The sequence below is a fragment of the Erinaceus europaeus genome, chromosome 5 (assembly GCF_950295315.1).
Source record: "Erinaceus europaeus chromosome 5, mEriEur2.1, whole genome shotgun sequence".
In the NCBI taxonomy this organism is placed as follows: domain Eukaryota; kingdom Metazoa; phylum Chordata; class Mammalia; order Eulipotyphla; family Erinaceidae; genus Erinaceus; species Erinaceus europaeus.
This window is the reverse complement of record NC_080166.1, coordinates 113851473-113874590: the sequence shown is the minus strand read 5'-3', so window position 1 is coordinate 113874590 and position 23118 is coordinate 113851473. Positions and strand designations below refer to the sequence as shown.

At 40.2% G+C, this 23118-nt stretch overlaps 1 long non-coding RNA gene across 1 annotated transcript in view; it reads right to left on the bottom strand.

The window, feature by feature from the left end:
- Nucleotides 1-15759: 15759 nt before the first annotated feature.
- Nucleotides 15760-23118, bottom strand: part of LOC132538724 (uncharacterized) — a 233778-nt gene continuing 226419 nt past the window's right edge. Inside the window, exon 3 of the long non-coding RNA XR_009550080.1 lies at nucleotides 15760-15829. This is a non-coding gene — a long non-coding RNA (uncharacterized LOC132538724). The remainder of the gene's footprint in view (nucleotides 15830-23118) is intronic.

Below are 23118 nucleotides of genomic sequence, written 5' to 3'. Positions count from 1 at the left end.
ATTTTAATTTATTGTTCAATCTGTAAAAAAAAAAATTGTAAGATAACCTCCCCCTTCCCATTCTTGCATGGCTGGTAAAAAGTCTTAAACAAGATGTTAGGAAAGTCAACACTATACAACAGAGCGATGCTCCACATTTTAGAAACAATTCTGGTGTGCAAAATTCAGAAAGCAAGATGCTGACCATTCCTGAGCATGTCAGAAATCCCCAGTAACTTCCATTTTCCACTTGGTAAACTGAATAAGGTTCTTATGAGATAATCATAAAAAATCTGGCTAGATTGTGAAAGCTTCTGGCTAAACCTAAGGGAATTGTTTTCAAACATAACAGTGGGAAAATAACTGAGTTAAGTGAGAAGATTTTAATTTGAAGATTTCAGAATCATCTCATTTAGTAGTGTTTGTATAAGCAGAGCAATGGCATTAACAGGCTCCTAAGAAATGGGAGTCTGGTGGTGTTGTTTTCACCGGGCTATGTTGTTTTTGCCGGGCTGGCTTCATGGGCGGGTAACAGACGACCAGGGACTCATGGTTGAGCTGTAGGCAGTATCTCTTTATTCATGCAGGACACAGCACAATCTAAGCCGAGCTAAGCTAAACTCAAGGTAAAGTACTGTAAAACTCACAATGCAGTCTTTATATATACTTGCGAAGTAGGGTGGAAACAGGATGTGACATAGAGAGGGTGGAGAGAAAAGTGACTGGTGAAAATCAGAGTGTGACAAAGAGGGGGCAGATTAGGCGAGAATCCTATCACTGAACCACAAATGCCCTGGAGGGAGTGTGGAACTTGTTAACAGTGGTTATGTAAATAGAATGAAGTGGTTATGTAAATAGAATAGTGTTAAGCAGGGGGGATTTAAACCAAATGAAACAGAAGGGGTCTCATGCATACCAACATGGTGGTAGCACAGCAGGTTAAGGGCACATGGCACAAAGCTCAAGGACCAGCATAAAGATCCTGGTTCGAGCCCCCGGGTCCCCACCTACAGGGGAATTGCTTCACAGGCGGTGAAGCAGGTCTGCAAGTGTCTGTCTTTCTCTCCCCCTCTCTGTCTTCCCCTCCTCTCTCCATTTCGCTCTGTCCTATCCAACAACAACAATAACTACAAGAACAATAAAACAACAAGGGCGACAAAAGGAAATAAATATTAAAAAAAATTTTTTTAAGATTTTTTTTAAAAACTAAAAAACAAATTTATTTATCTCTTCTATTTTCAATTGTGACTAAGTAAAGTAAAAAATTTCCACATTACTCTGCATAATGCAAGTCCTTCTGGGAGCAATACCTTTTTCTATTTATCATGAGAAACAAGCGTGGTGTATGGAAAGAAAATGGTGCTATGGTTATAAAACCATCAGCACAAACTGAATAAGCAACTGGTCTTGACAATCCCTTGAAAAATAATATCATTTTCTCCCAACGCAAATAAAACAAATTGTGACCATGTAATGCATAACAGGTAGGGCACTGGACTTGGGTACATTAGATCCTAGATTGAATCTCTGACACTACATATGCCAGAGAAGTGCTGGTCTACATATTTCTCTTTGTCTCTCTGTCTATCTCAAATAAATAAATACTTTAAAAAGAAAAGCAGTCAGTGGCACACCTGACTAAGGAACACACATCATAGTGCACAAGGACGCAGGTTCAAGCCCCTGGTACCCACCTGCAGGGGGAAAGCTTCACCAGTGTTGAAGCAGTACTGCAGGTGTCTCTCTATTTTCTTCTCCTCTTTCAATTTATCTCTGTCTATATTCAAAAATAAAGAAATAAAAATATTTTTAAAAAGAAAAATAGTTATTGTATTATTTCTCTTAATTACCCCAAATGCAAGTGATTCAAGGGCAATACATTCAACAGAAGTAAAATATTAAATATGTAACAGAGAGGAATCTAGAATAAGATCATCAGTTTAAAAATCTGGTTTCACAGCCCAAGTGCCCAAAGACAAATAAGTAGAGAAGGCAACTGTGATATATATATTATGGAATATTGATCAAAATTCAGAAAAAAAAATAAATTGTTTTTTGCTACAAGATGGGACTGTTGTTGAAAACTAGAGGGGGGTAGGGGGGTGCAACTGGTCAAGGGCACACATTACAGTGCACAAGGACCCAGATTCAAGCTCTTGGTCCCCACCTGCAGGGGGAAAGCTTCACAAGTGGTGAAGCAGGGCTTCAGGTATTTCTCTGCCACTCTCCCTCTCTATCTCTCCCTTCCCCCTCAATTTCTGGCTGTCTATCCAATAAATAAATAAAGCTAATAACAAAGAAAACATAGAGGGAATCATACTAAGTGAAGGAGAAAAATAAGTACAATATGATTCCACTTAAATTGGGTTTGGGGGGATAGAGCAAAGGAGTAAACAAGGTGAAACATATAAATGCTTGACTTCTGTTTGAAGATCTCAGGTTACTAAGGAAGAAGGGGGAGAAATTTTGAGGAGACCCCATGGTTGATGGAGATAGGATGGGAAGAAAAGCATTTCAGTGATGGTTGAGGTAAGTTGATAGATATTTTGAGATGTGAAGTTGTACCACTGAGACAAAAGACCCGTAAAACAACTTAACCTCAGTAAAAAGGTTTTAAAGAAGAAAAGTATGTAATGAATGCAAGTGGAAAAACTAAATAAGATTCTTCATTATTTCTTCCTATAATATTTTCTATCAATGTATGTGCAAGTTTCTCTTCCATGGAATGGGGATGAATAGCAGCCCCATTTACTAAATTTGAAAGAGATTTAAAAAAAAAAAAACTAATATAGTCATGGGCCCTTTGGAATATAACTAAAATAGGCCTCCTAACTATCTACAAAATGGAGACCCGCCCCCAACTCTTCGTCTGAACTATTTAGGTAAAACTATTTAGGTAACCTTTAGGTTCATGATTAGTCAACAGTTTGTTTGACTTTATATATTAACTATTTATTCCACCAGCAGGTTCCAGATGCTACCATGACGCGAACTGGACTTCACTGGGCAGAGGACCCCACCAATGTGTCCTGAAGTCCCACTAGGAAAAGATAGAGACAGGCTTGGAGTATGGATTAACCTGTCAATGCCCATGTTCAGTGGGGAAGCAATTACAGAAGCCAGACCTTCCACCTTCCACCTTCTGCAACCCATACTTTATTCCATACTCCCAGAGGGATAAAGAATAGGAAAGCTATGAGGGGAGAGAATGGGATACGGAGTTCTGGTGGTGGGAAATGTACCCCTCTTATCCTATGGTTTTTGTCAGTATTTCCTTTTATAAATAAAAATTTAAAAAATAAAGTTGTTATTTTAAAAAATAAGCACAGAATCCTAAATAAATAAAAACAATTGAAGTTCTTGGTAGAGTGCCTGTCACATAGTGTTTAAAAATGATAGTTATTATCCATACTAACTGCACTTTACACATACTCAAAGGGTGCTGACTGGTTACTAGATGGATTCACTATTGAAATAAGAGGGCTGGGGAAGGTAGCATAATGGTTGTGCAAATAGTTTTTTGCCTGAGGCTCTGAGAACCCAGGTTCCATCCCAATGCACCACCATAAACCAGAGCTGAGCAGTGCTCTTGTCTCTTGTCCCTCCCCTCATTGAAATTTTTTTTCTTCAAAAAGAAAGGTTATATATACTTGGAGGCAAACAATTCAACTAGTGAAGACAAAAGTCTGATTTAACCTTTTCACTGTCATCTATGTGGCTAGAAAAGCTAGGAATGGCAGGAATGTTGAACTGGAAAATACCTAGAAAAACACCAGCCCAGCAGCCCAGTACAAGAGAATTTAAATGATCAATTCTAGGATTAATTTGATGAAATTTCACTCACACTATGTCATGAAAAAGCTTTGCCACAAAAACCCATCATCCTCAGCAGTTTCCTTTTAATTTCTTAGTGTTGGGAATTTAAAGTCATCTAAAGTATCAATGGGCCAAGAGATGCCTCTGCAGGTAGGTCACATGTTTTGTCATGTGAGCAAGCCATTCCAGCCCCTGAGCACCACATGCTATGGCTCTGGAGTAGACTCTGGTGTTGTGATAGCTCTCTTTCCCTCTCCCTCTCCCTCTCTTTTTTTTCTGTTTCTCTACCTGAATGAAAAAGTTGGCCCTTAGAGCAGTGGAATCCTATATGTATGAGACCCCAGCTTCACAAAACATCATTGACAAGCAGGTATTATCTGTTCTTTATAGACAAAAAAAATACAAACAAACAAATAAAAAACTGAGAATCAAAATTGTGATAATTTGTACCCACATATCTAGCAAACAGTAGAACTAAGACTCAAACCCAAGTCTCAGATGGCACTTTTGGTGCCATTACTATAGTGGATGCAAATATAAAAAGTATTACATTACTCCCCTTAAAAAATATGATTTTGGGGTTAAGGACCCGTGGTGCAAAGCGCAAGGACCGGCCTAAGGATTCTAGTTTGAGCCCCTGGCTCCCCACCTGCAAGGGGGTCACTTCACAGGAGGTGAGGCAGGTCTGCAAGTGTCTATCTTTCTCTCCCCCTCTCTGTCTTTCCCTCCTCTCTTGATTTCTCTCTGTGCTATCTAACAACAACAGCAATAACAACAACAACAACAATAGTAACGATGAACAACAAGGACAACAAAAGGGGGGGAAATGGTCAGGCAGCAGTTAAGTGCACACAGAACAGTGAATCAGGGCCTGGGTTTAAATCTCTGGTCCCCACCTACAGGAAGAAAGTTTGAGGAATAGAAGTAGAGCTGCAAGGGTCTCTCTGTCTTTATCCCTCTCTGTTTCCCCCTCCCCTCTCAGTTTCTCTCTATATATATTCAGTTGCCAGTCCCTGTTCAGGGCACCATTTGCCAGGAGAGCCTGAGGGTGCTTCTTCCCAAGCAAGTGCTCTCTGGGTTGGAGAGAACTCAACTGGAGCCAACCTAGGCTTCTGCGTGGGAGAGGGATCAGGAACTCGTGCCAAGCTAGCGTCGCAGGAGATAAACTCTGGAACTCTCGGAGCCGGAAGGCAATCCCAAGTATGTTAAAACAGAACATTAATTCCCCAATAAAAATTAATTAATTAATTAATTAATTAATTAATTTGAAAAAACAAAACAGAAGAGCAGCTGTATATATACTCGCCAAGTAGGGTGGAAACAGGATGTAACGTAGAGAGGGTGGAGCAAAAAGAGAGTGGTGGAAATCAGGGTGACTACAAGAGGGGGCGGAGCAAAAAGACATCATGAACGAGTGGGGATTAAACCAATGCCCTGCAGGCAGGGCGGTGCTTAGTTAACAGTGGTTTATGTAAATAGACCACAGCTTTAAGTGGGATTAAACAAATGCCCTGCAGGCATGGTGGTGCTTAGTTAAGCAGGATTAGAGACAAAGGCTTTAAGGGGAGGGGGGCTGGCATACTATCCAACTTTCAGTAATAAATATTCAATTTATTTATTTATTTTAATTCTCCACCAGGCAGTCAGTGAAGCACACAGTTAAACACATATGCCATAAGCAAGGACCTAGGCTCAAACCCCTGGTCCTATCTGTTGGTCCTATCTGTTTCACAAGTAGTGAAACTATAATGCAAGTCTCTCTATGTCTCCCTCCCTTTTCAAGTTCTCTCTGCTTGCCAAATAAAAATGGAAGGAAGGAATGAAGGAAAAGAAAGAAATAGAAGAGAGGAAGGGAGGCAGGGAGGGGAGGAGGGAGGGATGAAGGAAGGAAGGAAGGAAGGAAGGAAGGAAGGAAGGAAGGAAGGAAGGAAGGAAGGAGTAATGCTGCCAGAAGCAGTGGAAACATTGCATAGGCATTGAGACTGAGCAATAACCCTAGGGGCAATAAATAAATAAACAAACTGTCCTCCTACTAGGGGAAACCTGGCATGCCACTTCTCCCAATCAGGAAGAGCTGGATTAGGAATCTTCAGGAAGCAAAGGAAATCCTATCATGGGCGTGGGGGGAGCTGGGTGGTGGTGCACTTGATTGAAGGCATATGTTACAAATGCTCAAGGACCCAGGTTGAGCCCCCATCCCCCACCTGCAGGGGGAAAGCCTCATGAGTGATGCAGCGGGGCTGCAGGTATCTCTCAGTCTCCCTCCCTCTCTGCCTCCCACTTCCCTCTTGATTTCTGGCTGTCTCTACTCAATAAGCAAAGATATTTTTAAAAATGTTTTAAATAAAAAGATATCCTATCATGGGGTCCACTGAGTCTCACTGGATTTCTCCATAGGATACCACTGGATATCTTTTTTCTTGGGCAGTTCTTTCTTTTGCAAGACTATCCCTTAGGCTTGCTCTAAAATACCTGTCATTCCTGATTCACAGAGCAGACTCAGCAGTGGGTATTCATGATTCAGACAAAACACTCACAGCTAAATCCCAGTGCTGCCAAATTCCAGAAAGGGTCCCTACAATTTCACTGATATCTCTCTCTCCTGACCACAAAGCAAATGTAAATCTCTGGCTACTTATTTCTTTGGCAGTATGTGGTGCCCTACTTTTCTTGAACTTCAAGTGCTAGCTGGTACTGGAGCCAAGAGGCAAAAAAAAAAAAAAAAAAAAAAGGAGGTTTTGAGCTAGGGGATAAGTCCAGGCATCCTATACTAATTCTTATGAAATCTCAGAGTATCAAAGATAAAACAAGAATTTAAAAGCTTCCAGTGAGAAGATGAAAACACTAATTTCTTCAAAAGAATAAGCTCAAACTGACGTCGTAATTCTCATCAGAAACACTGGGTTCTGGAACTTGCAGCATCAGTAAATACTTCTGATAGGGAGGCCGTGCGGTGGTGTGTCCAGCTGAGTGTGCACAAGTTGCCTTGCAAAGGTCCTGCGTTTGAGAACCTGCTCCTTACCTGCAATGGGGAAATTTCACAGTGAAGCAAGTCTGTAGGTGTCTATTTCTCTCCCTTTCTGTCTCCCGCTCTCCTCTCAATTTCTGTCTGTCCTATCTAATAAAAATAGAATGAAAAAGAAAAAAAATTAACTGCTAGGAGTGGTGGATTCATAGTGCTGGCACTGAGCTCCAATGATAACAATGTTGACAATAAAAGAAGCAAACAACTAGTATACAAAATCTTCGACATTCTGAAAATGAAAGTTTGAAACTAAATTTCTGTATAACCCTCATAAAAACACAAAATAAAAGTTTTGAATAGTGCACTGCTCTGCCATGCATATGGCCCAGGTTCAAAACTTGGCTGCACCGCATTGAGAGAAGCTTCAGTGCTGTGGTTTCTTTCATTCTCTCTCTGCCACTAGCTAAACAGTTAGTTAATTAAAATAAATAAAACTCATATACAAGCACATATATACTCCAATAAAAATTCCCTTACACATATATAAAATATTACTTTAAAACGTGTTCTACCAAAGGTATTAAGTCCAAGAACGGCATGTTTCATAATGTATTGTAACAAGCCCAAGAACTGAAGAGAAAGAAAGAAAGGACAGAAGATAGGTCACCCAGTAACGTTATAAACACAGGTTTTATCAAGCATCATGTCCTGACACCACATGGAAGTATATGGAAGTACCATAGCACTGAGGGAAATGCCATGGGCAGTAGTATTGATGTATCATCTCTCTCTCTCTCGCTCTCTCTCTCTCTCTCTCTCTCTCTCGCTCTCTCCTTCTCATCCCTCTTCCTCTCCCTCTCCCTGTCCCTCTCCCTCTCTCTCCCTCTCAATCTAAAATTAAAAGCTGGGGCAGGGCAGTGGAGCACCTGGTGAAATGGACACATTACCATGCATAGGGACCCAGGTTCGAGGAAACTCTCCCTATCTGCAGAGGGAGAGTTTCCCTCTCTACCTACCCCCTCCTCAATTTCTCTGTCCTATCAAATAAAGAAAAAAATGAAGAAAGGAAGGAAGGAAGGAAGGAAGGAAGGAAGGAAGGAAGGAAGGAAGGAAGGAGAAAGAAAAAAAGAGAGGGTGGGAGGGAGGGAGGGGGAAGGAAGGAAGGAAGGAAGGAAGGAAAGAAGGAAGGAAGGAAGGAAGGAAGGAAGGAAGGAAGGAAGGAAGGAAGGAAGGAAGGAAGGAAGGAAGGAAGGGGGGAGTCCGGGGGTAGCGCAGCAGGTTAAGTGCACGTGGCGCAAAGCACAAGGACCGGAGCAAGGATCCCGGTTCGAGCCCCGGGCTCCCCACCTGCAGGGGAGTCACTTCACAGGCGGTGAAGCAGGTCTGCAGGTGTCAGTCTTTTTTTTTTTTTTTTTAAAGATAATAAAATTTTTTTTTTTATTAAAGAAAGGATTAATTAACAAAACCATAGGGTAGGAGGGTACAACTCCACACAATTCCCACCGCCCAATCTCCATATCCCACCCCCTCCCCCGATAGCTTTCCCATTCTCTATCCCTCTGGGAGCATGGACCCAGGGTCATTGTGGGTTGCAGAAGGTAGAAGGTCTGGCTTCTGTAATTGCTTCCCCGCTGAACATGGGCGTTGACTGGTCGGTCCATACTCCCAGTCTGCCTCTCTCTTTCCCTAGTAGGGTGGGTCTCTGGGGAAGCTGAGCTCCAGGACACATTGGTGGGGTCTTCAGTCCAGGGAAGCCTGGCCAGCATCCTGATGACACCTGGAACCTGGTGACTGAAAAGAGAGTTAACATACAAAGCCAAACAAATTGTTGAGCAATCATGGACCCAAAGCTTGGAAAAGTGGAGAGGAAGTATTAGGGAGGTACTCACTGCAAACTCTAGTATACTTCTGCTTTCTTACTTTGGTGCCATACTCCAAACTCAAGTCAATTTCTGCTTTGCGTTTCTACTTCTTTTTTTTTTTTTAACATGCATAACATTCCCCAGATTCCCATTTAGCAATACAACCCCCACTATTTCATTCATCATTTTTCATGGACCTGTATTTTCCCCACACACCCACCCACCCCATAGTCTTTTACTTTGGTGTAATACTCCAATTCCATTTCAGGTTCGACTTGTGTTTTCTTTTCTAATCTTGTTTTTCAACTTCAGCCTGAGAGTGAGATCATCCCATATTCATCCTTCTGTTTCTGACTTATTTCACTCAACATGATTTTTTCAAGGTCCATCCAAGATCGGCTGAAAACGGTGAAGTCACCATTTTTTACAGCTGAGTAGTATTCCATTGTGTATATAGACCACAACTTGCTCAGCCACTCATCTGTTGTTGGACACCTGGGTTGTTTCCAGGTTTTGGCTATTTCAAATTGTGCTGCCAAGAACATATGTGCACACAGATCTTTTTGGATGGATGTGTTGGGTTCCTTAGGATATATCCCCAGGAGGGGAATTGCAGGGTCATAGGGTAGGTCCATTTCTAGCCTTCTGAGAGTTCTCCAGACTGTTCTCCACAGAGGTTGGACCAACTGACATTCCCACCAGCAGTGCAGGAGGGTTCCTTTGACCCCACACCCTCTCCAGCATTTGCTGCTGTTACCTTTTCTGATGTGTGACATTCTCACAGGAGTGAAGTGATATCTCATTGTTGTCTTGATTTGCATTTCTCTGACAATCAGAGACTTGGAGAATTTTTTCATGTGTTTCTCAGCCTTTTGGATCTCTTCTGTGGTGAATATTCTGTCCAATTCCTCCCCCCACTTTTGGATGGGGTTATTTGTTGTCTTGTTGTTGAGTCTGGTAAGCTCTTTATATATGTTGGTTATTAAACTATTATCTGATGTATGGCATGTAAAGATCTTCTCCCATTCTGTGAGGGGTCTCTTGATTTGGGTAGTGGTTTCTTTTGCTGTGAAGAAGCTTTTTAATTTGATGTAGTCCCATAGGTTTATACTTGCCTTAGTCTTCCTTGTAATTGGATTCGTTTCATTGAAAATGTCTTTAAAATTTATGCGGAAAAAAGTTCTTCCAATATTTTCCTCTAAGTATCTGATAGTTTCTGGTCTAACATCCAAGTCCTTGATCCACTTGTAATTTACTTTTGTATTTGGTGAAATACAGTGATTCAGCTTCATTTTTCTGCATGTTTCAACCCATTGTTTCCAACACCATTTGTTGAAGAGACTCTGCTTCCCCCATATAATAGTCTGGGCCCCTTTGTCAAAGATTAGATGTCCATAGGTGTGGGGCCTCATTTCTGGGCTCTCAATTCTATTCCACTGGTCAGTGTGTCTGTTCATGTTCCAGTACCAAGCAGTTTTGATGACAATGGCCCTATAATATAGTTTGAGATCTGGCAGTGTGATGCCTCCGGTTCTGTTCTTTTTTCTCAAGATTGTTTTGGCAATTCTAGGTCTTTTCTGGTTCCAGATAAACATTTGTAGCATTTGTTCTATTCTCCTAAAAAATGTGCTTGGGATCTTGATGGGGATAGCATTAAATTTGTAGATGGCTCTGGGTAATATATTCATTTTGATGATGTTAATTCTTCCAACCCATGAGCATGGAATATCTTTCCACTTCTTTGTGTCTTTTTCAATTTCTTTGAGTAGTGACTCATAATTTTCAGTATACAAGTCTTTCACTTCTTTGGTTAGGTTTATTCCTAGATATTTTATTGTTTTTGTTGCTATAGAAAAATGAACTGATTTCTGGATTTCAATTTCTTCTAGCTTAGTGTTTGCATAGAGGAATGCCACTGACTTTTGAATGTTAATTTTATAGCCTGACACATTACTGTATTGCCTGATGATTTCCAAAAGCTTCTTGCTAGATTCCTTAGGTTTTTCCATGTATACTATCATGTCATCTGCAAATAAGGAGAGTTTGACTTCTTCTCTTCCAATCTGTATTCCTTTAATTCCTTGCTCCTGCCTGATTGCTATGGCAAGAACTTCCAACACTATGTTGAATAGTAATGGTGATAGTGGGCAGCCCTGTCTAGTACCTGATCTGAGGGGAAATGCTTCCAGTTTTTCACCATTGAGTATGATGTTGGCTGTAGGTTTGCTATAGATAGACTCCACTATCTTCAGGAATTTTCCATCTATTCCTATTTTTTGTAGTGTTTTGATCATAAAGGGATGTTGTATTTTGTCAAAGGCTTTCTCTGCATCTATTGATATGACCATGTGGTTTTTGGTCTTGCTTTTGTTTATGTGGTGGATCACATTGATTGATTTACGTATATTAAACCAACCTTGCATGCCTGGGATAAACCCCACTTGGTCATGATGAACAATTTTTTTGATATACTGCTGTATCCGGTTGGCTAGAATTTTGTTCAATATTTTCACATCTATGTTCAGCAGAGATATTGGTCTGTAGTTTTCTTTTTTGGTTGTGTCCCTGTCTGCTTTTGGTATCAGGGTGATGTTGGCTTCATAGAAGCTGGCAGGGAGTATTCCAGTGTCTTCAATCTTCTGGAAGACTTTTAAAAGTAGAGGTATTAGTTCTTCTTTGAAAGTTTTGTAGAATTCATTTGTAAAACCATCTGGTCCAGGACTTTTATTTTTGGGAAGATTTTTGATAACTGTTTCAATTTCATTAGCTGTGATGGGCCTGTTCATGTTATCCACTTCCTCTTTACTTAGTTTTGGAAGTTGGTAGGTATCTAGGAAATCATTCATTTCTTCCAGGTTCTCTAACTTGGTGGCATATAGTTGTTCATAGAAGCCTCGCATGATATGTTGAATTTCTGCGGTGTCTGTTGTGATATCTCCTCTTTCATTTACTATCCGATTTATTTGGGTCTTCTCCCTTTTTTGTTTTGTGAGTCTGGCTAAAGGTTTGTCGATTTTGTTTACTCTTTTGAAGAACCAACATTTACTTTCATTGATCTTTTGTATGGTTTTCCTATTCTCAATGTTATTTATTTCTGCCCTAACTTTAGTAATTTCTGTCCTTCTGGTTGCTTTAGGGTTCCTTTGTTGTTCTTCTTCTAGGTCTTTAAGATGTGCAATCAGGCTGTTTATTTGTGCCTTTTCTTGTTTCCTAATGTGTGCTTGTATAGCTATGAACTTCCCTCTTAGGACTGCTTTAGCTGTGTCCCAAATATTTTGATAGCTTGTGTCTTCATTTTCATTGAACGCTCGAAACATTTTGATTTCTTCCTTGATTTCCTCTTTGACCCAGAAGTTGTTAAGAAGTGTACTGTTGAGCTTCCACATTTTGGTACTGTTACTAATCTTTTGTTGATTGTTAAGTGTTAGTTTAATTCCACTGTGGTCTGAGAAGATGCTTGGGATGATTTCAGTGCTCTTGAATAGGCTGATGCTGTCTTTGTGGCCTAACATATGGTCTATTCTTGAGAATGATCCATGTGGATTTGAGTAAAATGTGTATTCTAGTTTCTTGGGATGAATGACTCTGAAAATGTCCAATAGTTCTAGTTTATCTATCTCTTCATTTAGCTCCCTTATGTCTTTACTGATTTTCTTCCTGGATGATCTGTCAAGTTGAGAGAGTGGGGTGTTGAAGTCCCCTACTATGATTGTGTTACTGTTAATATATTGCTGTAGCTCTTTCAGTAGAAGTTTGATGTATTTAGATGGCTTCTCATTGGGTGCATAGATATTAATAATTGTTAAGTCCTCTTGATTGACTGATCCTCTGAGCATTAAGTAGTGTCCATTCCTATCTTTTTTAATCTTATCTATTTTAAAGTCTATCATGTCAGATATGAGAATAGCTGTTCCTGCCCTTTTTTGTGGGCCATTGGCTTGAATGATAGTTTTCCATCCTTTCACTTTAAGTCTGTGTTTGTCTTGTTGCGTTAGGTGAGTTTCCTGTAGACAACATATTGTTGGGTTGTGTTTTCTGATCCATCTTCCTACTCTGTGTCTTTTAATAGGTGAATTCAGGCCATTCACATTTATTGATATCAAAGATTGAAGATATTTTAACGCCATTCTTGTAGAGTTTTAGAGTGTTTTGATATATGTTCTATTTGTGGTGGTCTGGTTGTTTATAGGAAACCTTTCAGAACTTCTTTCAAGGCAGGCTTGGTGATGGTTGCTTCCTTCAACTGTTGCTTGTCTGAGAAGGTTTTGATGCTTCCATCTAGTCTGAATGACAATCTAGCAGGATATAGTATTCTTGGCTGAAAGCCTTTCTCATTGAGCACTCGATAGATATCTTGCCATTCTCTTCTGGCCTGTAGTGTTTGTATGGAGAAGTCTGCTGCTAATCTTATGGGTTTTCCTTTGTAGGTGACTCTTTGTTTTTCTCTTGCAGCCTTGAGGATCCTTTCTTTATCCTTATTCCTTTCCAATCTAAGTATGACATGTCTTGGTGTCTTTAGGTCTGGGTTAATTCTGTTTGGGACCCTCTGGGCTTCTTGAATCTTTATGTCTTTGGTGTTGTCTAGACTAGAGAAATTTTCAGCTATTATGGCCTGGAGAACGCTTTCTTCCTCCCCTTCTCTTTCTTCCTCTGGTAAGCCAATAATGCGTATATTGTTTCTTTTGAAGTCATCCCATAGGACTCTGTTGTTGTTTTCAGCATCTCTTAATCTCTTTTTGAGATCTCTTACTTCTTTTTTAGTTGTCTCTAATTCATCCTCAATCTTGCTAATTCTGTCTTCAGCCTCATTGATTCTATTCTCTCTGCCCTCTACTGCTTTCTGGAGTTCATCTATTTTGTTGCCCTGCTCTGATACTGTTTTAGCTTGTTCAGCTAGTTGCCTTCTTAGCTCAGCAATTTCAGCTTTCAGCTCTCTAATAACCATGAGATAATTAGAATTTTCTTCCATATTCTCATTTGTTGTTCCTGCAGTTCTGATTACAATTTTTTCAAATTCTTTACTCACTCCTGTTATTATTTCCTTAGCTAATGTTTGGATGTTGAACTCGTTGTTTTGTGCTTCGCCCTCTGGAGGACTTTTAGCTGGATTCTTGTCCTGGTTCGAGTCTCCATTATTTTTTCTTGTTGTTTTAACCATTTTATATAAGTTAACAGTTTTTTCAATCCCTGAGTTGGAGTTCAATGGTGTAAAAGCCTTTTTTTTTTTTTTCCCCTGTAGGCTATGGTAGCCTGAGGGCTTTTAAACTATCAATAGGCTTCTTGGCTCAATCACTGACTCCTGACCAAGAGATAAAGCAGGGTGTGGCAGAGATAATCCAGTGGTTATGCAAAGAGACTTTCACAGCCCCTCAGCTATGCCATCGAGGTATAGGTCTTCTCCTGAGTTTCCCGGTTAGATCTCTGTACCCTGGTGTCCCTCCCTGTTGCTGCTCCAGATTCTGAGGGTAGTAGCAATGGAGACTCAGAGTTGCACTTGGTGAGTCTCTGGGGAGTCCTTTCCTCCCTTCAGCTGTCCCCTTGTTGGTGGAGCAGACTGGAGGTGGTGTCTCCACTGACAAACTGTCAAACTGTTAGCAGTCACTTAATCTCTCCTTAGGCCCCTCTCTCCTCTCTGTCACCAGCCATGCGTGTTTGTACTCACGGGTGATTTACTGGGTTCCTGTGGTCATTCTAGTCCTGTCTTGTTTCGGTCCGGGTGGTCTCCTTTGGTATTCCTAGTTGATCCAGGAGAGGAGAGGAGAGAAAGCGATCTGCTGCTCGTAGCTCCGCCTCCGGAAGTCGAATCTGCAGGTGTCTGTCTTTCTCTCCTCCTCTCTGTCTTCCTCTCCTCTCTCCATTTCTCTCTGTCCTATCCAACAATGACGACATCAACAATAATAATAACTACAACAACAATAAAAAACAACAAGGGCAACAAAAAGGAAAATAAATAAATATATTTTAAAAAAAGAAAGAAAGGAAGGAAGAAGTAAAGAAGGAAGTAAAGAAGGAAGGAAAGAAAGGACATGGCCACCAGAAACAGTGGATTCATTGTACAGGCACCAAGCCTTAGCAATAACCCTGATGGCAATTTTAAAAAAGAAAATTTGACCTGGGCCAGGTGGTGGTGCACTTGGTTGACTGCACATGTTAAAATGTGCAAGGACCTGGGTTTGAGTCCCCAGACCCCATAGGGAAAAGCTTTGCTAGTGGTGAAGCAGTGCTACAGGTGTCTCTCTCTTTCTCTATCACCCCCTTCCATCTAGACTTTTGGCTGTCTGTCGAATAAATAAAGATTTTAAAAAAACAAAAAAGAAGGCTTATTTTTTTAAAAAAAAGTTTGCCCTGGAGCCTCTATGTGTGTCACATATGTGCTAGGTCTTGGCACCACATTTTTACAAAAAGGAAATATGAATCCTGGATTAGCAGACACACATCACACTGGTCACAGTGGCCGGAGGATGTGTGAGTGAGAGGGCCAGTGCACCTGAAGCAGGGAGACGGCCATTGCTCACAAAGGGTTTCCCATTACACCTCCAAGACAGGTTTGCATTCAGTCACAGGGATACACTAGTGAAGTTAACACTAGACAGTTTCAATGATATGTGAATTCATTACAACACTTTATTTTTCTTGTTCTCCTCTTCCTCCTTTTCCTCCTCCTGCTTCACCACCAGGATTACCAATGGGGTTCAGTGTCTACATGATACTACTGTTCCCAGTGGTCTTATTTTTTTCTCTTTTTGATAGAGGGTTACAGAGATAGAGAGGGAGAACTGAAAAGAGATACAGAGAGAAGAGACATCTGTAGCACTGCTTCACCACTTGTGAAGCTTCCCCATGTGCAAGTGGTACCAAGGATCTTGAACCCTTGTCCTTGTGCATGGTAATGTGTGCATTCTACCAGATGAGCCACCACCCAGATCCCTCACTGGAAAATTGACAACAGCTTGATAATGGACTGGGTTATTTTTTTCTCATGAAATCTGTAAGGTTGGTGAGTGCAGCAACCCAAGGGAATCTACTTTGGTAATTCATACACTACCTAGCCTTGACTCATGGTCACACAATGGTTCTTCATGCAACAATTCTACCTAGAGGATGCCATCAGGGTTTCCCCTCCTTTTAAAAAGCTGTGCCCTTATTCCTTCCAAATGAGTTCCACTTGAAACTCTTTGAGCTGGACTCTTATGTCAAATACACTCACCTGCAACAGAAGTAATGGAATGCAGTCATTTTTTTAAACTTGATGTAGAATCACAGTAACTCAGTTATAGATCTCTTTTTAAGAAGAGTGTTTCCTGCTTTGGATATGTAATCTAATTTTATAATGGACTTTATTTTTTAGAGTAGGTTTAGTTTTACTGAAAAACTCATCAGAATGCATGGGGTTCCCATATACATTATTCTTCTAACACACACACACACACACACACACACGGATACAGAGACAGAGAGAGAGAATTCCCCTATTATTAACATTCTTCATTAATATAGCATGCCTCTTACAAATGTTTAACCAGTATTGACACACTACTATTAATATAAGTCCATAGGTTACATTAGGCTGCTTTGCATTCTACACTCTTTGTATTCTACAGTCCCACAGAATTTGACCAAATACATACTGTTATGTATCAGGCCCTTTAAAAAAAAAAGTGTCTGAACTCTTAAAAAATTGGAAGTGACCTAAAATTTTCTTTATTTCAATTATACTCTGCTAAGGCCATTTTCATAGACAAAATGCTTTCATTTCAACAAACAAGGAAAGGTAAGCTGGTCAACCTTTGTGTTATGATGAAAGAAAAATAATCAAACTATTTTGGGTGGAGGGTAGATAATATAGTGGCTATGCAAACAGACTCTCATGCCTGAGGCTCCAAAGTCCCAGGTTCAATCCCCTGCACCACCATAAGCCAAAGCTAAACAGTACTCTGGTAAAACAAAATAAAATAAACAAACTATTTTCCCTCCAGGAAAAATATGCCTCCAATGCTGCATAAGGTGGGGCAAGTCATGTTAAGGATCAGGAAAGCAAGACTAACAGCCTCTATCTTGAATTTGTGAGTCATCATATGCTAAAAATGTACTAGAACTTTTTTCTGGATGTGGGGATATTCTTTACAAAAAAGTTCCTCAGCTTTGGGCATTTATCTCAAATGGAACAACATGAATGACTCTGTGATGTTTTAGTGAGATAACTATAGCTGCCAAGAGAAGAATGGGCAGGTGGAAAGCAAGCCTGAAAGAAGAGAGACCAGTTGGGAGTCTGGCAACCTTGTCAGCTCACATGAGAGATGCTAATTTTAAAAACAATGTTTAATGGTTGTCAGTGCTTCTTCTTCTAGCATTTGCCCTTCTTCCGTAGCCAGTCAACAGCGTCAGGATGAGCCTGATGTAAAGTTTCGAGACCTCCTTTGAATCTGGAGAGGTGGCAGTCATTGACTATGTGGGTCATAGTCTGTCTGTAGCCGCAGGAGCAGTTCGGGTCGTCTCTGGCTCCCCAGCGATGGAACATAGCGGCGCACCGGCCATGGCCTGTTTGACAGCGATTGAGGAGGGCCCAATCATAACGTGCTAGGTCAAAGCCGGGTTGATACTTGCAGGGGTCTGTGATGAGGTGTTTGTTCTTTACCTCAGCTGACTGCCAACTCTGTTTCCAAGAGACTGGAACAGAGAAGTTCAGTGTAGGCATAGGGGACCAGATTGGGTGACGAGACGTCAAGCGTTAGGCAGGGTGGGTGAAGATATCCGCGTATATTGGCAGGTCCGGTCGAGCGTAGACGTGGGAAATGAACTTAGATGATGCCGCATCCTGACGAATATATGGCAGGGCGATGTTGCTAAGAACTGGCAGCCATGGAACCGGGGTGGAACGGATGGTCCCAGAAATTATCCTCATGGAGGAATATAATTTGGAATCGACCAAGTGGACATGGGGGCTACGGAACCATACTGGGGCACAGTATTCTGCAGTGGAATAGCATAATGCCAGAGATGATGATCGTAGTGTGGAAGCGCTCGCGCCCCATGAGGAGCTGGCCAGTCTTGCAATGATGTTATTCCTCGCGCCCACCTTTGCTGCAGTTTTTATGAGATGTTTGTGAAATTTGTTGTCAGTGCTTAGAACAGGCATTGGCAAATATTTTCTGTAAAAGGTCAGATAGTAAACATTGTAGGTTTAGCAGGCTATATATTTCCATTGTAACTATATAACCCTGAAGTATAGTATATAAGCAGCCGCAGACACGAGGTAAAGGAATGAGTGTGGCTATATTCCAATAAAACTTTATTTTGGACTCTACAACTGCATTATATATATTTCATGTGTCTAGAAGGAATATTCCTTTTTTTTCAGTCACTTAAAAATGTGAAATCCATTCTTAGCTCACATGTTGTACAGAAAGAGGCAGTAGGCAAGATTTGGTCCATGGGCTAAATTTTCCAGCTGACTTAGAAGAAATTTAAAAACAAAGCATAAAAAATTTCAGTAGATATGTTGGTTATCCTTGGGAATCCATCACAGAATTTTGGTTTCAGTATAAAACTATACACTGTAATCTTATAAATCACTAATAATAAATCAATATTTTGTAATAAAAGAAACTACAGAACCAAAGGAAAATCTGTAAAAAAAAAAAAAAACCTTTATGTATAACTAGTCTAATCATAGTTCTGGTCTAGTAGATGGCAAGAAGTTAAGAAGAGCCAGGCCTATTATTGCACCCCCACCCCTACCTCCAACAAAATTATCTGGGAATAAAAAAAAAAAAGCTAGACCTGAAGGTGGGCAAGAAGCTTTTCCCATGAATTCTTTTTTTTATTATTTTATTTATTTATTCCCTTTTGTTGCCCTTGTTGTTTTATTGTTGTAGTTATTATTGTTGTTGTCGTCGTTGGATAGGACAGAGAGAAATGGAGAGAGGAGGGGAAGACAGAGAGGAGGAGCGAAAGATAGACACCTGCAGACCTGCTTCACCACCTGTGAAGCGACTCCTCTGCAGGTGGGGAGCCGGGGTTCGAACCGGGATCCTTATGCCGGTCCTTGTGCTTTGCGCCACCTGTGCTTAACCCGCTGCGCTACAGCCCGACTCCCTTCCCATGAATTCTTAACTATTGCAGCATTTGATTTTTTTTTTAATCTAAGAATAATTATAGTTAACATTTAAAGTTTTTTTTTTAAACCCACAGGACATAGAGCTGTAAAATCACTGCAAAGTTATTGATACCAGATGGTTTGACTTTCTGGATTAAGTATAATAGATTATAACAAAATGTCAGGAATGTGGGCAGTTTTGGTTAACTGAAATGGTCAGAGAAGACTTTTAAGAGGAGTTCATATAGGTTGAGAAGGCCCCTAGGACACAGATAACGGAAACAAAAGGAGCTTTCCACTGTTGCAGTGGACATGAGAGTGCAGAAACTCTTAGAGATCTTGATTTTGTGTCATTTGGATATAGACCCAGTAGTGTGATTGGCAGATCATATGATAGTGGAGAAACTTCTATATTGTTTCCTGTGTTGCTATACCAATTTATATTCCCATCAACAGCACACAAGGGCTCCCTTTTGTCTACATTGGTTATGTCTTTATTATTTTTATGGTAATCACTCTGCCATGTTTAAGTTGATGTTGGCAAAGGGTATACATTCTCAGTTATAAGACGACCAGATTCTGGTATCTAATGTGGATGATTGCAGCTAACAATAGCATATTAAACACTTAAGGGTTGATAAGACTAGATCTCTGCTCTGGGACACAGAGGTCTGGTGGTGGGAGCTGTGTGGAGTTGTACCCCTCTTATCCTATGGTTTTACAATGTTTTCTTTTTATAAATAAAAAAAAAATAAATAAAAAAAAGAGGAAGCCTTGAGGCTGGAGTAGCAGTTTCCAACCTGTCAGTTTGAATCCAAAGTCACACAACCATTGCATATAGATGAAGATCAGGTCCTGGTAAACAGATTAAATACTACCCCAGATATGTTATACTATTTTATAAATTTACTAGGTTCTATTATGATTCAGCATTTTCAGATTTATTTAAACATACTCCTAAATTTGTGCATAGTGTCTTCTTATCCACCTTTAACAAGTTTCAAAATAAAACTATTGAAAATTGCATATTTGCTTAATTATTAAAGTGAAATTCTTATATTTGAAAAGTTAACAGGTATTCTATTATAGTATTGATGGCTCTATTATCAGACCACAGGGTCTTAAACAAAATAATCAGGAGGTCAGGGGGTATGGAGCAGTTTGGCCAGACCACAGAGAGTTAAAAAAAAAAAAAAAAAAAAACTCTACTACGAAGTTTTAGGAATAAAGAGGAAATCTAGTACAACATTTCATTAAAATGAACAAGAAAGTTACATATTAGAACTACCAAACTTATAAGGCAATTTACAGACTCTGCTAAGAAATACAAATTATCAAAGTTGATTTAAAAAGAAATAGAAAACTGAATGGTCTTTAAATACGACAATATTAGAAAAGTCAGCTAGCTAATAACTATCCAAAGGAACTCACTCCAAGAATAGATCACTTCTGTCATATTAAAAATCATTCCCTGGGAGTCAGGCGGTAGCGCAGCAGGTTAAGCACACGTGGCGCAAAGCACAAGGTCTGGCATAAGGATCCCACCCGCAGGGGAGTCGCTTCACAGGCGGTGAAGCAGGTCTGCAGGTGTCTATCTTTCTCTCCCCTTCTCTGTCTTCCCCTCCTCTCTCCGTTTCTCTCTGTCCTATCCAACAATGACAACAAAAGTAACAACAATAATAACTACAAAAATAAGGCAACAAAAGGAAATAAATAAATACTTTAAAAGAATTATTCCATAAAACTTAACAAGACAGTTTTCCCACTGTGTTTTCAAGATTAACACAACCTAGACGCCCAAACTGGATAAGAACAAGAGGGAAAATCACAGACTAAAATGACTTATGAATGTAGTAAAAATGTAAAATAATTTAAACATTAATAAATTAAATTTACCCTTCTGTTACATAATAAAACACTATGGCAAAATAAAGCTTATCCTAGAATGTTAACACTAATATTAGAAAATATTTACATGGAAAGATTAAGTGAGAAAAACCCATAGATCATTTTCAAAGATGACAACAAGCATTCACCTCACTCCCAAGATGAAGGAATTATATCTTAATATTAATAGTTCAGAAAAAATACAGGATAAGACACTGTAAGTGAATTCAATAACACTTTTAAATGAACTTGACTTTCCTTAATCATAACAGCTAATTTGATAATGATGAAAGGCAGAAGCCTTTGGCAAACACATAGTGAACATTAGGTTTGTGATTAATTTCAAGAGTAAAATAATTTCTGTGCACTCCAGGTTATGCTTGAGTGAAAAAAAAAAAAGAATCTTACAACACAGGCTTATTACTCACTTATTACTCACACTTCATGAGAATCAGTTGTGGTCTTTACTTATTAATACATCAATGGGAAAGACATGTTGGAGTCTGAAGATTTCTTATTTATCCATAAATCTGTGATGACTCCCTCCTATATAAAGGTAGCACACAATTTTGTGATTTAATTGCAAATCTATTTTTGAGAAGAAAATAAAGACACGTGTTTTTTTTTTTTTTTTTGCTCTCTGTAAATTTTGAGATTTAATATTGAAAAAAAGTGAGCTCTTCTCAAGCATCACCATTCCATGACTACATAGAAGGACACATTATATGTTTACTTTCACCAGATTTATAGTGAATTTGGTTTATGTAGGGATTCTGGTACTTTTTTTTTAAGATTTTATTTATTTATTCCCTTTTGTTGCCCTTGTTGTTTTATTGTTGTCGTTGTTGAATAGGACAGAGAGAAATGGAGGGAGAAGGGGAAGACAGAGAGGGGGAGAGAAAGACAGACACCCACAGACCTGCTTCACCGCCTGTGAAGCGACTCCCCTGCAGGTGGGGAGCCGGGGGCTCGAACCGGGATCCTTACGCCGGTCCTTGCGCTTTGCGCCACGTGCGCTTAACCCGCTGCCCTACCGCCCGACTCCCTAGGATTCTGGTGCTTTTAAAAAACAGAGCATCTACACAGAAGGAAGACTCAATAGATAATTATTTGTATATCCACCCAGATCCTTGAGTAAGGCTTCCACCGACCTGCTTTGACCTAAATCAGGATGCTCTTACCAGCCTGCACTTTGAAACTGCAAAGACTGGGTTACCTATAGTCACAGCTGCTATCTATCTTTTATTGACATACTAGTATGTGGGGAATTTAGCTGCTTCTGTGCTGGAGAGTGGAGGTGTCTATATAGCAGAGCTGCTAGATTTTCACTACTGAGCCCTTATTCCCTGCTATTAAGTCTGGTTATAACAGAGGAAGTAAGAAGTCATAAATCATTTTGAAAGCTCTATGGGATCTTCTCTTACAGGGACTTTACTCTCTTCCTGTCGCCTAGCTTGTACTGCCTGACTTATATTCTCAACCCAGGGGACTCACCCACTCTCTCTTCTTTGGTGTGGTTCAGCCTTTATTTTCCATAGGAAGTTCCTAGGCCCCATTGTAAGTCTGACATCAATGATCACTTAGAACAAATGTTGGCCAACTGTGGTATAGCTGTGCCTTAGAAATTTGGTCAGTGGAGGACTGGGATATGGCTCAACCTTCCAACATTAATTCCAACAGAGAAGCAATTATAAAAGGCAAAACTCCTTCCTTCTGCACCCCAAAAAGAATTTTTTGATCCACACTCTCAGAGGGGGAAATGTTAGAGGAAGATGACTCTGAACCCTAATTCTAATGGGACCTGGAATTTTTGGGACAAGGAACTTTTTTTTTTTTTTTTTGGCCCATCACTGAGATGGAAGAGAATTTGGAGAAAACCTGAGGAAGTCAGGCCCAGTTTCCCTTACCTGATAGGGAACAAAATAAAGGAAACACACCTGGAAGTTATAGAGATGTAGGCATGGCTTAGAAAGGAAGTGAAAGTGGGGCCTTAGAAATAAAATAAATGAATAAATAACAGATGTCCCCTGTTGGTTATTATGCCAGGCCCCCTGCATTGCTTAACACTGTGGCCTATTTATATAATCATTGTTTTGTCTGAGACCCACCCTGCCTGCAGGGCATTGGTTTAATCCCCACTGGTTAAATGGAATTCACGCTCTTTTCCTTCTCTCCACCCACTCTCCTACCCAGTTCCTTTTTCTGGCTTGCCTCGGAAGATATAAATGCAGATCAATAAAGCCAGCATTGCATTGGTTCCCCGCTCAGCCAGGAGAGTTCCTGGTTCCTCTCCTGCATTGCTGAGTAAGCAGCAGCCTAAATTGGCTCCAGTCCAATTCTCTCCAACCTGGAGAGCAGGTGCCTGGGAAGAAACACCCGCAGGCTAGCCTGGCAATCAACTTCCAAATGAGGTCACCCACTTTTGCCCAAATGGCCCATGTGCTTCTCTAGTATGTGCTTTTTCATTTTCTGGATTAAAATTTAAAGTTTTTTCAGATTAAAAAAAAATCCTA